General features: G+C 49.8%; 1 long non-coding RNA gene and 1 other non-coding gene across 5 annotated transcripts; both read left to right on the top strand.

Moving 5' to 3' along the window:
- The first annotated feature begins 2,296 nt into the window (after positions 1–2,296).
- Positions 2,297–11,002, top strand: Gm40277. Of its 4 annotated transcripts, none has more exons than XR_001784843.1 (3): positions 2,297–2,503; positions 2,643–2,698; positions 10,707–11,002. It is a non-coding gene; the product is annotated as a predicted gene, 40277 (long non-coding RNA). The 4 variants fall into 4 exon arrangements; XR_868333.2 differs by lacking the exon at positions 10,707–11,002 and adding an exon at positions 4,377–4,537 and having other exon boundaries at positions 2,643–2,778; XR_868334.2 differs by lacking the exon at positions 10,707–11,002 and adding an exon at positions 4,377–4,537.
- Gm51292 (predicted gene, 51292) lies at positions 4,600–4,661 on the top strand. The gene has a single exon (NR_162804.1). It is a non-coding gene; the product is annotated as a predicted gene, 51292 (primary transcript).
- Positions 11,003–14,390: the final 3,388 nt, after the last annotated feature.

Genomic DNA, 14,390 nt, shown 5'->3' on the forward strand with positions numbered 1-14,390 from the left:
CAGAAGATCTCAAACCTAACAAAGAGGTGGGAAGAAGAGAAGCCTGACCTTCAAACAAGATGGGAGGAGAAACCAGGCCCTAGGAAGTGGTCCTCTGATCGCCACACATGCGCTGTGGTAATCTATCTCTCCCTCCACCTCCCTCCCCCCCCCCACATATTTGTAAAAATATTAGTGGGGAAAAAAAACAGAACCTGAAGGTCATCGCTTCATATGGATTCAAGCACCAGCTTGTGTGACTTATCCCAGTGCACTGAGGGTCCTTGCATGTTTTTACAATTTGTCTGTGGCTTTGCCCATCAGGAAGCATTGTACCTGCTCAGAGAGTGCAGCTGAGGACTAATTAGTAAATGGTTGTAAAATGCTTTCAAGAAGCTAAGTACCATAGAGGAGAGCGCATTATTACTACCTTGTAAATCCCACCTCCAGCTTACTTGGCCCTTGTAATTTAAGGCAAGCCAAACTAGCACCATCTTTGCTGGGCCTAAAAAAAAAAAAAAGCTAAAGTACAGTTCCTCATGTTGTGGTGACCCCAACCATAAAATTATTTTCTTGGCTACTTCATAACTAATTTTGATACTGTTATGAATCACTATGTAAATACCTGAGTTTTTCACTGATCCTAGATGACCCCTGGGAAAGGTCTGTTCCACCCCAGTGGGGTCTCGACCCACAGGTTGCAAACCTCTGGGCTGGAGGGTATGTGGGAAGGGAACTCTCATCCACACAGCCATGGAGGAGGCACAGTCCATGTACGACCTTCCAGTGTGACTGCTTTAAGACCACACATGCCTCTGCCTGTAACCCCTCAGCCATTGCTCAGTGGGTAAGTGAATAAATAAATAACTAACTAAATAAATAAGTTCTCAGAATGAACTTTGACAGACTTGCACCCTAGCTTGACCTTAGGAGGCGAGCCTAGGCAGTAGGTGGCCACCTCTCCCCAAGTGAAGGAATCACAGCAAAAAGTGTGTTTACTGATATGTGGATGTGATCAGTCATCCTCTGGTCACCCAGGAAGGAGGAGTAATAGACTCTAGTTAGCCAGTGTTCCCCTGCTGGCAGCATGACTTCCAAGTCCCCACTGCCCACAGCCTGAGACATAAACTGCACAGTGTAAGCCTCTGCATTAGAGACTTAGATCCAAACCTTGGTCTGCCTACTTACTCACTAGTGATTTAAAGAAAATGAAACACAGGGACCCTGAGCAGTATGGGCTGCTTGCCGATTTCCAGATGCAAGTAACCCCACTGAACCAGTTGTCCATGCAAAGTCATTAAATGAAGAGTTGGGAGGCCCTGTGATTCATTTATCCCCGCCTCCATCACTCTGTCTCTCTCTGCCTGTCTGTCTCTGTCTTTCTCTCTGTCTCTGCCTCTGTCTCTCTGTGCATGTGTGTATGTGTGTGTGTGTGTCTGTCTGTCTGTCTGTCTTTCTCATACAGAGAGAGAGAGATCAGAGAGATCTTGCTTTAGCTCAGCATGCCTCCTAGGCTGCGGCTGTACTGATGAACCACAACCCACTGACCCGCTTCTTCCCTGGCCCCTGCTTTCCCACAGCAAAGCAATCAAAACAACCCAATTCGCTCTCCCTCTGACTCACTTTCAGTTCCTGCCGGCTGCAGATTCCAGCACTGGGTTTGCCTCTTGCATGGGATTAGAATAGAAGCAGCCCAGGAATCTGCTTGGGTCCTGAGGACAGGCTCATTCTGCAGCTTGACACAGGAAAGTCAGGTTGTCTAATCGTCTAATGGTGAGATACCACACAGCTCTTTCTAGCATCAATATTAATTCATTGATACTTTTACAAGTGAAAACAAGAATTATCACCTTCAATACCTAAATACGATGCCAACTGAAAAGAATGAAGGATGAGGTGCCAGCTAGAAATGGGGGCGGAGTGCTAGGAGGTACGTGGAGTTAAAATTCTCAGAACAACAAAGGATTGCAGGTTGCGCCTCACTTTTTGAATGGAAACATGAAGAGCAGGGATATAGCTCCGTGTTAAAATGCTTTCCTAGCACCCTCCATTCCATTCATCCCTATCATCTCGGCATCAGATGAAAATACATAAGATCTTACATAGCTTACCCAAAGGCACAAAGCCACTCACTCCCTTCACTTTCTCTCCCTAGCCCTCCCCTCCTACCTCCCCTTCCTGCCCTTTCTTCTCTCCCATTTCCTGATAGCACAAGGAATCAATACAACTCGCAGCCCTTGCTCTGCTCTTCCGAAGTCAAGGAGACTCTTTGATCCTCTTGTGTTACAACAGGTCCTGTGTATAACCTTCATACCCTGTCACAAGCGGCTTTAGTCAGTGACCAAATGGTGGCTCCATAGGATATCATCACCAGTGATGTAGCCATAGTCCTCATAGTCCTCTGCTGTGATGCCCACAGAGCCACAAACTGCCAGACACTATTTCTCAGAGCATGTCAACACCATTAAGGGACTCATTGTGGCAGCTGTTTTGGACATTCCTCCCATGACAGGGGCTTGCTATGGTGGGTCCTGGGCTGGAAACCATATGAAGCTATCTAGAGTGAGACCCATGTTTGCTGGCTCCAAGGTCACACTGACCACAGTGGATTCTGCAAGAAAGGACTTTGAAACTGCCATGGTAACGTATGTCTGTAATTCTAGCACTCAGAAGGTGGAAGCGGGAAGGTCAGGAGTTAAAGGCCGTCCTCAGCTACGTGGTGAGTTTAACTGCCTGGGCTGCACGAAACCCTGTCTCCGAGAAGCAAAACAAAAATGCACTTGAAGGCGATCTTTGTATGTGAGTAGGATATCTGTGTGACTACATAAGTGTATATCATACCAACTTATTTCCAGATGGTTGCACTAGAATGGCTTGGGACAAAATAGAACTTTAAAGTTAAAACCAGATTTGCAGGTCCAAGTCCAAACACTTTTCTATTGGTGGGGGGGAAGGATGAAAATTGTTTAGAATTACCAAGGACATTTAGCCAGGTATCACCAAAGGCCTGCAGGTCTGTGGCATGGTTCCAGGTTAACTATGCAGTGACCCCAGTAGTTGTAATGGACATTTTCCTTCTCTGAGGCTCTGAACTTCACTCCACACTACTCTCTCACCCCTTTAAAAGAATCACACTTTACAACTGTGGGAAGTCCTGCTTAGGGTCATGACAAACCATGATAATCATGGTAATAAGAGTAGCCCAGAAGCAACCAAGACTCATCTACTGTGACCCTGCCTCTTCTGGGCAGCTTCCTGCCCAGGACTTTGGGATGAGCACAATGAGGTCTGGAGGACCTCAGACAGACGTTCCTGCTCCTAACAGCACACCTCCCCTTTCCTGTGAGTCTCCATGGAATAGGCCTGGCTGGCATAGAAGTCTCCTCATTCCAAAGACCTTTTGGAATGTGTCTCTTGAGTTACCTTAGGAACCACCTGAGAAAACCAATCCCTTTCAATTCTGAGACCACTTCTGTCCCCACATGGAACACCAGCACCTGAGCACCCTTTGGCAGATAGAAAGTTACCACCTAGAAATGAGAGGCTAGCATGGGTGGGTGCTGATGGTGACAGCTACTGTCCCCCTTCTCAAACACAGTTCATCATAGCTGTCCCACATCTGACACCTTCTTGGTCCTTTAACCTTTCTGAGACCCTTGATGGGACAATCCTGTAGAGAGCCAAAGCTAAAAGCCATTTGAGTATGACAGTGTCTGCAGAATGCTAGTTACCCAGGGTTGACTTGGGAGGGGACAGTGAGAGGACATAAGTTCAGACAGGCTTGTGGGGAAGGTTTGACTGGGATTTATTTCACAACCCAAGTGGAGACTGATACCATGTTTGGTGTCTGAGCCAGGGTCCTGCTCACCCAGGGAGCCTTCAGTGTGAGGTGTCCTTGGGAGCTCAATCCTGTCTTTGCCTACATATGTATACACGGATAGCCAGGACTTGGAGGGCTCTGTAGCTTCCCCTGTGTTACCCCAGTATGCCTCCCAAGCCTGAGGCATATTCCAGCTGGGAGGAGGTATCATGCCCCTGTTGCTGGTGGCTCTCACAGCGTGGGCTGTAAATTACACAACCCAGATGGCTGCCTGCCTGTCTCTCCTGCCTCTCGCCCAACATCAGCACCCAGACTGCCCCTGGGGCACCTGCCTCTCCTGCTCTCATCCCAGCCACCCAGACCCAGCAGTCCCCCAGTCTCACCCACTGCCAGAGCCATGCAGAGAACTCTAGACTGGAGCCTAGCACAGCCATGTTAATGCTCTGGGCTAATTAGCTTGTCAGAGTGGAGGCCTGTGGGCCCTGGAACCAGCCAGCCTGAGTCAAATATTGGCTCCACCACTTACTAAGTGCATGAACTTGAGCAAGCCACTTGACCTTTGTTTCCTTCTCTGCAGAATGGGAGTCCACAACCTGATGGGGTCATCAGAAGAGTTCAATGAGTCAGGACATGTCCAGTGCCAGTACCTGACACATGTTACACCCATCCCTTCTTGCTATCTGTGGAGGCTAATTCCACTTGCCCCATCCCCAAATCTACAGATGCTTAAGTCCTCTATGAAATACAGCAGTATTTGTATACTGCGGGCCTGGGAGTAGGGGAAGAGGAAGGAGAGAGAGAGAGCACACGTCCAGCCAGAGTTCCTGTGCTCTAGGCGAGCAGACTCAGGAGGACTGCCGGATGCTTTCCACTCAGCCCCAGGTGGGCATCTGGCTGTGTGAAGCCACTGACCCCACTTGGTGGGAGGTGTACAAGGGGTAACCCCCGTACCAGGTTCTCAGTCTCCTGCATCCCACGCTGGATATGGCAGAGGAGCTGAGAACAGAATAGGGGAAGAGAGGGCAGGGGGAAAAGGTTCCCACACAGGCGAGAGTCCTAAGTCTGGTCCATGGCTGGAGCACAGGAAGGCCTTCCATCGGAGATTAGAAATGGCTCGTTAGGAGAAAGCCTATCCCATCATCCAAAAACAGTGGACCTTGATGAACAGAGACAATCTAAGGTTTTAGAGCTTTATTGTGGAAAGGCAGGGGGAAAGAGAGAAGGTAAAAGAGAGAGACCTGCCATGGCCAAGAGGAGAGAAAGGGGAAAAGGAGAGAAGAAAGGCTGGAGAGTAAGAGGGAGAGAGCAAGGAAAGCTTAAGAGAGTGAGGAGAGAGAGAGGGAGGTGGGGTCAAGCAGCCCCTCTTATAGTGGGCTTGTTATCTTGTTGTTGCTAGGTAACTGGGAGGAGTCTAGCCTGAAGGTCAGAAGCTTGGGACATTGTATGATTCTCTTGTGGGAGCTGTGGAAACAGTAACTTCGACAGGAGCCAGGGTTCCAGGAGACATGAGGGGACGCCTTCTGTCCCACGTAAATGAAAATTATCACCACTGGGTTTCACTGAGTTTCACTGGGGTTCACAACCTCAGCTCAACTGGAGACCAGGCCGTCTGTACATAGCCCACTGCCCCACAGTATACGACTCATGACCACCCTTTAAACCATCCCTATTATTTTTTACTGCAGTACATGATAAATACAAATAAATAGTTGTAATACTGGATGGTTTAGAGAATGGTTTAGACAAGAGAAAAGGTTATGAATGTTCAGTAGAGATGTAAAGTCTTTCTGAACATTTTCAACCTGCAGGCTGAATCCAGGGTCATAGAACTTCGGCCACAAAGGGCAAGCAATACTCCAAAAAGCCTGTCTTCACTGTAATCTCCCCAGGTACTCCTGTCTCTCATGTCTTAGCTCTTCAGCATCAGCTAGCGCATCCGTCCAAGCCCCACCTCTTCTACACAACCTGCAGGTCACTGTCCTGGAGTGTCTCCAGCCCTGCCAGACAGACAGACAGACAGACAGGCAGGCAGACAGACATCCAGAGAGTCTGCTGTGCAGCTTGACCCAGCACCCTTGTTAGCAAAGTTTTTTTAATGCTACACTTACTAAGTAGTCAGTTATACACACACACACACACACACACACACACACACACACGCAGACACACACACACACACACACAGAGAGAGAGAGAGAGAGAGAGAGAGAGAGAGTTACTAACACTTCTCATCCTAGCCTGTTAAGATTTGCACTACACACTTGAGAGCCCCATGGCCCCTAAAGCTGACATGTTTCCCATCCAGCTGTGAGCTCGCTATCAACAAGAGTACCTTCCCTCTGGAAAACACAGAAGAGTGACTGGGACTCTTCTGTGGTGAGGACTTCACTGCCAGGCCTCTAGCTCTGCTGCTGTGTTCTGGGCCAGGCCCTGCCCAGCCAAAACTGGGCTTGAGTTGTCTAGAGAGGCTGAGGGAACACACAGGGCCACCATCTGTGGGAGGAATCCCTGGGATGAGTCTCTACTTTTTCTTTCCCATCAGCCACCTAATGTGGAGGGCCCAGGGTCAAGAGGCTAGGATGGGGAACCTGGGTCAAGAGTTCGGTATGGAGAGCCCAGGGTCAGGAGCCCAGCATGGGAAGCACCAAGACAGGAGTCTAGCATTGGGGGCACGAGGGCCAGGAGCCCAGCATAGGGAGTCTCAGGGTCAGGAGTAGCTCAGAGTCAGAAATCTAGTATGGGGAGCATCAAGGTCAGAAGCCCGGCATGGGAAGTTCAGGAGCAAGAGTAGGTTTCCAAGATTGGTCCAGGTATGGTTGATGCTGAGAGTTCTTCACTGATGATCGGTGACCAGACTTGGAGATGCCATAGGAAAAGGAGCATCAGGACATCCTGAAGCTGAAAGAACTTGGTATTGATGGGCCTGTATGAGCATCATGGGAGCTGATAGGCCTGGGCCCTAGATAAGTAAAATCTTAGCAACCCAGGCAGCAATCCGTGTATCCCCGTGCTCATTAGGCCCTTTCAGTACACGGGAGGTGGGAGCTCACCTCCTCAGGGAGAAGCAAGAATTGAAGTCTAGGTTGAGCACCCACCTTGGGCTGGCACTAGGACTGCATGAAAGATAAGAGCATCCCTGTCACCAGAGGGCCAGGTAGGTAAAGCAGGGGCACACCTAGACCTGTGCCCTCCTGAGAGAAAAGCAGACCGGCACTGTCTCTTTATAAAGTTATGGCCAATGAGTGAGGCCTTCCTGGAGGAGGTAGCCAGCTGGACAATTCAGTTCCAAGTCTTTTGGCGTCAAGGGTATATCATCCTTTTGCTTCATCGTGCTGATCAGGCTTCCTGCTGAGGGGCATAGGACGTCCTCACTCACTTAACTATTGAGCACCCACATGGTGCCAGGTACTGTTCTAGACTCGGGAAACATCGCTTCTCCTCTTCCCCAAATCTGCTCCATCCCAGGCCCAGTGTGAGCCTGGCAATAGCTTTCTCCCATAGACACACTTGGCAGAGTTTGTCCCTGCCTCCAGGGGTGGCAGGCAAGGGGCGGGGTGGTGGGAAGCTAGGCTCAGGCTGGCCGGCTGCTCCATGGGCTGGGGTGGGAACTCACTCACCTGTAAGCACAGGGTGGCAATGAGAATAAGCAAATGTGGTTTGGGGAATGCTGGCCATCATTACTGAATGTAAATGGAAGCAGTTTGCGCCGGTTCCCTCCCAGTGCAGACTCCTTACTGTTGCCAGGCCAGAGCCCCAGCTTGATGGCTGTGCCTGAAAGATGGTAAAAATACCACAGAGTGCAAAGGAGATGGGATGATACCCACCCTGCCGGCTCTCCCCAGCCTCAGTCCACCCTGCCCTGCCCGACCATCGAGGTTGCAGACCAGGGAACAATGGGTCAGCAGAGGCAGGCTGCTCCCGTTTACTCAGTCCCTAGAGAGCAGATGGCCCTGAAGGGCACACTGGTGGTGCATCCCACCTGGAAGCTCTGCCACCAGGCCCTGGGAAGGGCACCTGGACAGATGTCACAGCAGCAGCATGCTTCCCGTGTCAGTCCATCAAAACTTGGCACTGAGGTTGGTTTTTTTCTTATGAAAGGGGCAGAGCACAGAACTCACCCATAATCCCACCCTCCTGACTCCCAGGCTTACTGTGTAGTTATGCAATAGTGTTCAAGAAATACGTTGTATCTCTTCTCTGACTGGGCTTAATATCCCAACAGATACATGAGGAATGTGGAAGTTTCTTTTCAGTCATTTTTCTTGTTTATATTCAAACAGCACAAACCAATTTTAGATCCTGTTTTATTTATCATTTAATGTTATTGAATACATTTTGACTGTACACACACACACACACACACACACACACAGACACACAGACACACAGAGGCACACGCATACCTACATACCTTTGAAATATCTATCTAACAGTTCACATTCCATTTCCCTTCTTTGAGGACATTAATTTTTTTTTTTTTTTTTTTTTTTTTGGTTTTTCAAGACAGGGTTTCTCTGTATAGCCCTGGCTGTCCTGGAACTCACTTTGTAGACCAGGCTGCCTCGAACTCAGAAATCCACCTGCCTCTGCCTCCTGAGTGTTGGGATTAAAGGCATGCACCACCACGCCCGGCTCTGAATCATTTCTTGATTTTCTGTATTAGGGAAATATTCCATAAAGAATGGCTTCTAAACCAGATAGTGGTAGCGCACGCCTTTAATCCCAGCACTTGGGAGGCAGAGGCAGGTGGATTTCTGAGTTCGAGGCCAGCCTGGACTATATAGAGTGAGTTCCAGGATAGCCAGGGCTATACAGAAAAATCCTGTCTCAAAAAAAAAAAAAAAAAAAAAAAACCAAACAAACAAACAAAAAAAACTTTACCGTAGGAAGGTACTTGGGCCAGGCTGAAATTGGGCAATTATGTAGCAAACCCCAGGGAACCATGAAAGGAATCCCCCTGCCAACCCAGGCCTCAGAAACTAAGGGGCAGGGGAACACATGAGATTGGACGAGAACATTCTGGCAGAGCAGTGGTAGGAAATCTTTGAGTTTGTATGTGAGGTAGACAAAGAGGTGGGTCTGGGTCAAGGAGTAACGGATGATAGCTTTCCTAGACCAGCTAAGAGCCAGGGCCCGTGGGAGCCCTGCGATGATCAGGGGAGGTCAGGTCAGAGTGATATGGTGGAGGGTAGCTAGCAAGAGGTGGAGGCTGGCAGCTAATAAAATTACCACACCGCTGTAGAGAACAGAGGGTGGCTCTTAGTGCAGAAACGGTAAACAGGAAGAGATGAAAACAAGAAGCTTCTAGCACTGAGAATGGTAGGCACACAGCACAATAGGGAGGCCAAGGAGCTGATGGCCAGACTACACCCTAGGAGGGCACAGCAATGTGATGGGGTAGGAGGCTAAGGCCTCCTGCATGCCACCACCTGCCTTCAGATCCCCGGAGCTCGGGGGTAGCCTGGAGACTTGGCATTGGTCACCAGACTGAGGCCCCCAGCAGAATCTAGAAACCTGGGTCAGCACACACTTCTGAGGTGGGAAGAAGAGAGGAGTTTTCTCCATGTTGGAGCCTCAAGAGGTGGGATGCCCTCCCCTGCCAGCCTGAACAAAACCCGGGCCAACTGGCTAGGTAGAGGACATGACCCATCAAGGAGACAATGACTGAAGTCAAGTGCTACAGAGATGGCATCCTTAGCTGCTTCTGCCTCCCTGCCTATCACCTGCCTTGAGGACATTTGTCTATCTATACCTGGCATTGGTAACAGTACCTGCCTAGCAAGTGGGAATGCTGACTAGGAGATAAGGGCTCCTCCAGACCTGGCAGGCATCTAATGGTCACCCAGAGGACTGTTACACCCTTGATGTTACTAAAAAGCCGTCAGCTGCCCCAACTCTCGCTCAGCCATAACAGAGGTATGTGGGGAAAGCTCACGGTCTCAGTGACTTGCCAGGCTGCCTCAGCACCACCGTCGAAGTGACCGATATACCACTGAGGTCATCTTGTGTACCCTTGCAAGGCTCCAGTCACCAATCTGAGTGGGCTTTTCTGTTGTACAGAGTCAAGGGGATGGGGGCTTCTGTGCTCCCCTCTACAATACATGCTGAGCACTGAAGAAACCCTCTTAGTCTTAGTGTGCCCGAGGCCTCAGGCCTGACCTACCATACAGAAAAGCAGCTATGTTCCATGAGAATTGGGAAAAGGGGAACCCTGTGACAGAGACAGAAAGAGTTGAGAAAGATCTCAGGTAGAACTCTATTAAGGCAACCCTTCACATGAGAGTATCCATATCTATCTAGCCATGATAGCCCAAGGCTCTGATCCCCAACCTGGAGTCATGGTGAGACCTTCTTACATGCTTTGTTACCTTCTTACATGCTATGTGTGCATTCCATGCTAAGATCCAGAGCCTAGAGAGGCCTCTCACACTCTCAAACATAAGTGAGGGCCAGAGGACTGATCTGTTCTGTCTGGTGGGCTTCATGGACTAGGGCAGGAGGCTCTGCTTACGTTCTCATGCTGGTGTCAGCCCTCTGTCTTCACCAGAGTCATGAACTGGCCATGGCAGAGGTGGGGATCTCCTGTCCTTGTCAAGGACTGACCAAGGGAAGGCCTAGGAGTACCCTGGGCTGAGACAACCAGCCTCCTATGGCTGGACAACCCCAACACACCAGACAGTCATGCTTGATCCCAGCATCCCACCTCATCCTCCACTACAAACTCAGCCTCTCTGGATGCCCTACAGGCCAACCAGGGGCTAAGACTGGAGCCCCATGTTTGGCCTCTCCTTTCTTCCAGGGGCTCAAAGCACTTTTATAAGCATCTCTAGCCTTCATCCACCCCAGCTGTTGTCTTGTTTGCTCTTTATATTCTATTATTAGCTGAGGTGTTGTGTTTAATCCTCAGGCACCCAGCAAGGGGGAATTCCCCCACGCCAGACACGGAGGAGGCAAGGATGCAATCCCCGCCAGGGGCTGGGACTCCAGACAAGGCAAGGTCCCACACCATGCTTCTGCTCAGCCCACTTTTCCCACAGCTGCCTTTGGCAAGAACAGCAGTCAGAGAAAGTGTCCCTGTGAAGCCTCCACTGACTGGGTAAACTAGGGAGAGAAAAGTAGGGGGGGTATGTCAAACATGGAGGCAGAAGCCTGGGCAAGTCCCTTCACTTCCAAGTGTGAGTAAAACACATGTCCAAGTAGTGAGATGCCTGGAGCCAGCAAGTGTGCTTTATGAATGCTAGCGCCCTGGTCAGACCTATAGATCCTTCTCTACAGCATCACAGGGTGGACGAGAAATCCAGCTCAGCTTCTGATTCTTGGATGAAGAAAGCTGATTTCTGCCTCTCAGCCCTGAGCCTGAGCTCCAAGGCCTAGAGGAGCAGAACAGGGAGGGAAATGGGCCACAAACCTTAGCCCAGTGTCTCTGAGTGGCCTAGGTAGAAAGAGGGTTTCTAGAGCCACCAGGAGAAGCCCGGGTTACCTCAGGCCCTTCTCCTCCAAAGCTCTGACAGTGCCCACCAGCCTTCAGGACCACACCACAAGGCTCCTGCTTCACCAACACAATGTCACTTGCCCAGAGAAGGGGATTTGTCAGCATCCAAAGTTCCCTCTTGCTCTCTCTGCCTGTGGGGGAGACCACCCCTCTCCACAGGGGCCAAGCCTGCCTCTCCAGCAGGAGAGACCCCCTTGTGCTTCCACATGTACACACAGAGAGACCCTCTTCTACAATTCCAAACACCTCCAGGTCCCCAAAACAGAAACTTTTCTCCACAACATGCTTAGCCAAGCCTGCCCTAAGCAGACAGGCAACAGCCTGTGGGCGTTTATTCGGGTGCATAGTCAGTCGCATGCTTTAGAGAAGACAGATTACTGTGTGTGGCATGCCATTGTCCCCACCTTGCTAAGTTATATATGATATTAGAATATGTATTCTATTACTTTTCTTCTTTTAATTTATTTTTTAATTAGGTATTTTTTTCATTTACATTTCAAATGCTATCCAAAAATCTCCCATACCCTCCCCCCACTCCCCTACCCACCCACTCCCACTTCTTGGCCCTGGCGTTCCCCTGTACTGAGGCATATAAAGTTTGTAAGACCAAGGAGCCTCTCTTCCCAGTGATGGCCGACTAGGCCATCTTCTGATACATATGCAGCTAGAGACAAACAGGGCTTCTGTGACACTTGGTCAGGTTTGGGTCGAGAACTGGCATGTTTGCCTTCATCAGCCCTGAGCATTGGCCTCGCCGTATGCAGACACTATGCTAAGCCCTCAACCGACTTTCGTTCCTTTAATCCCAAGAGCACTGTTTATGTCCACACTGTCGATGAAGAAGCTGAAGTGGAGGGAAACTGAAGAACCTTTGCTGGAGTCATGTTATTTAACTATGAAGATCTTACCAGGTTTGAACCAGTCGCTGGGGACTTCCAGAGTTCCTTATGTCTGGTCCTGCCTATTGGGGGAAACTGGAGATGCCCAGTAGAGGCCCAGAAGTGCCAGCCTGCTCAGGTTGACCTTGCCCAGCCCACTCGGGAGGGCCTGAGCACAGAAGTTCCCATGGAAAGTTTTGAGATTTTTGTGGATTGAAACCAGATGACCCCTTGTAAGCAGAGCCCACCAGCAGCAGTGGGTCTGGGTGTGTGTGCTCCTCCACCCTCCTGTTCCCAGTCTGTTCCAGGGAGGGAAACCGCCCCAGGGTGCAGACAAGCCAATGGGACGGGAGCTCACGAGCCTTGGCCACCAGACAGGCATGGCTGGGTGGTTGGAGGGAACAAAAGACAATTCTGTGCTGGGACAGGAATGGCTCCACCGGTCTCCTGGGTCCTCATCTGTTTTCAAATTTCGGGATGAGCAGAGAACTTTGAGAGCGCGTTCCTCTTCTACCACATTTTCCAGTTCCTTCTCTGCACGCTCATTCATTTCTACCTTCCACAAATCGCTGAAGCAAACAGAGCACACCGTGAGCTGAACTGAACCTCTGTGATGATCTCCCCCTACCTAGAAATTAAAAGCTTTGCTGTTCCTGGAAGGAAGAGACAATCAGTGAAGCCTGAGCCTGGACTTATTTCTACATGGTATTGAGAGGTTGGGGGCTGGGGACACAGCTCAGTGGTCAAGTGTTTGCTGCACAAACATGAAGAACCCAGTCCCAATTCCCGCACGCATGAAAAGGCTGGGTGCCTCGGCACACCCCTCCAACCCCAGAGCTGGGACACAGGGACTAGCAGATCCCAGGGACTCATTAGCTACTCAATCTAGTCAAAAACCCTACTGGGAGCTGTTATGTCATCTATTGATGAAGATACTTGAGGTCACCCTCTAGCCTCTTTGTACATGCATAGGTGAGCACACTTGCATATATATATATATATATATATATATATATATATACCATATGCATGCACATACAAAGGAAATCATTGTTGAATTAGTAGCAATGGCTAAGACCTAACGTACTTATATGGGTTTTTTTTTAATCATCTGGTTGGAGATAAAGGCTAAGGTAATCATGCATAAAATAATACTGTGTATACTGCTGTTTTAAAATAACAGAACAACAAAATGGAAGTGAGGAGGTTAGGGACATGCTGATGATCGAGGTGATTGGTGGCCCCACGGGGGTCCTGAAACCCCATTTTCCTTCTGTGTTTTATCCTGTCACAATGTCAGTTGCAAGAAAACATGGGATAGGTGTTTCTTAAGGACCCATGTGACTGTCCTCACTCCCTCCCTAGAAGTACCTGGGCCCAGGACTACCCTAGATATGAAGAAGACTGTATTGGCCCCAGGCCAAGAAAATTCTCACAGAGCAACAATGGCACCCCAGCCGGTACAAGTGAATGCCCCCATATTCATCCATCCACTCACTCACTGGTCCCTTTTCTCCTCCCTTCCAGCCCTCTGTCAGATTCACCTATCTCAGCCCCATCTCCTCTCAACAGCGTTTTTCTAAGTTACTATCCTCTCCCCACACCCGGTGGCCATCCAGGCTGCCCCTCAGTCTGCCTCACACTGCCTGTCCTTCCCGAGTCTACACCAGATCGCAGTAAGAACGCTATGCATAGCAAGTGGGTACTTGATGTTCAGAGCTGCTGAGCTAAACACACCAGGTTTCTGCCTGTGGCCTTCTAGGTGTGAACACTAAAGCCCAAAGCGGGTATGGCTCCACCAGACATTGTGCTTACAGACAATACAGGGATGTGCCATCTGGACATTGGTGGCTGACCCTAACCATCCTGGTGATCTACAAAGGTCACTGTGACTGTGACCTTTAAACAGTGCTTGTGAAGACCATGTCTCTGTCACCCAAGCCCAGTCCTTTGTAGAGATGACAGTGGTAACCTGGGGGTGGGGAGAGAGCCTGGCTCCTCTCAAGTTCCGGAGCTAGCGACTGCAGTGGGATGCCTGGGCCACTAGACAACAAAGAGAAATCTCCAGAACTGATCAGTTACCATGGCAGGGAACAGAGCAGGAGTCTCTGAAAGACCCAAGAGGCAAGCCTGCTTCTCCTGAGCGCCCCTTCTCCAGAATCCCCAGTCCCAGCCCAAGTGGGAAGGTATTCCAGTTTATACTTCAATCTCCACCCACTTG

Source organism: Mus musculus, chromosome 5, assembly GCF_000001635.26.
Source record: "Mus musculus strain C57BL/6J chromosome 5, GRCm38.p6 C57BL/6J".
In the NCBI taxonomy this organism is placed as follows: Eukaryota; Metazoa; Chordata; class Mammalia; order Rodentia; family Muridae; genus Mus; species Mus musculus.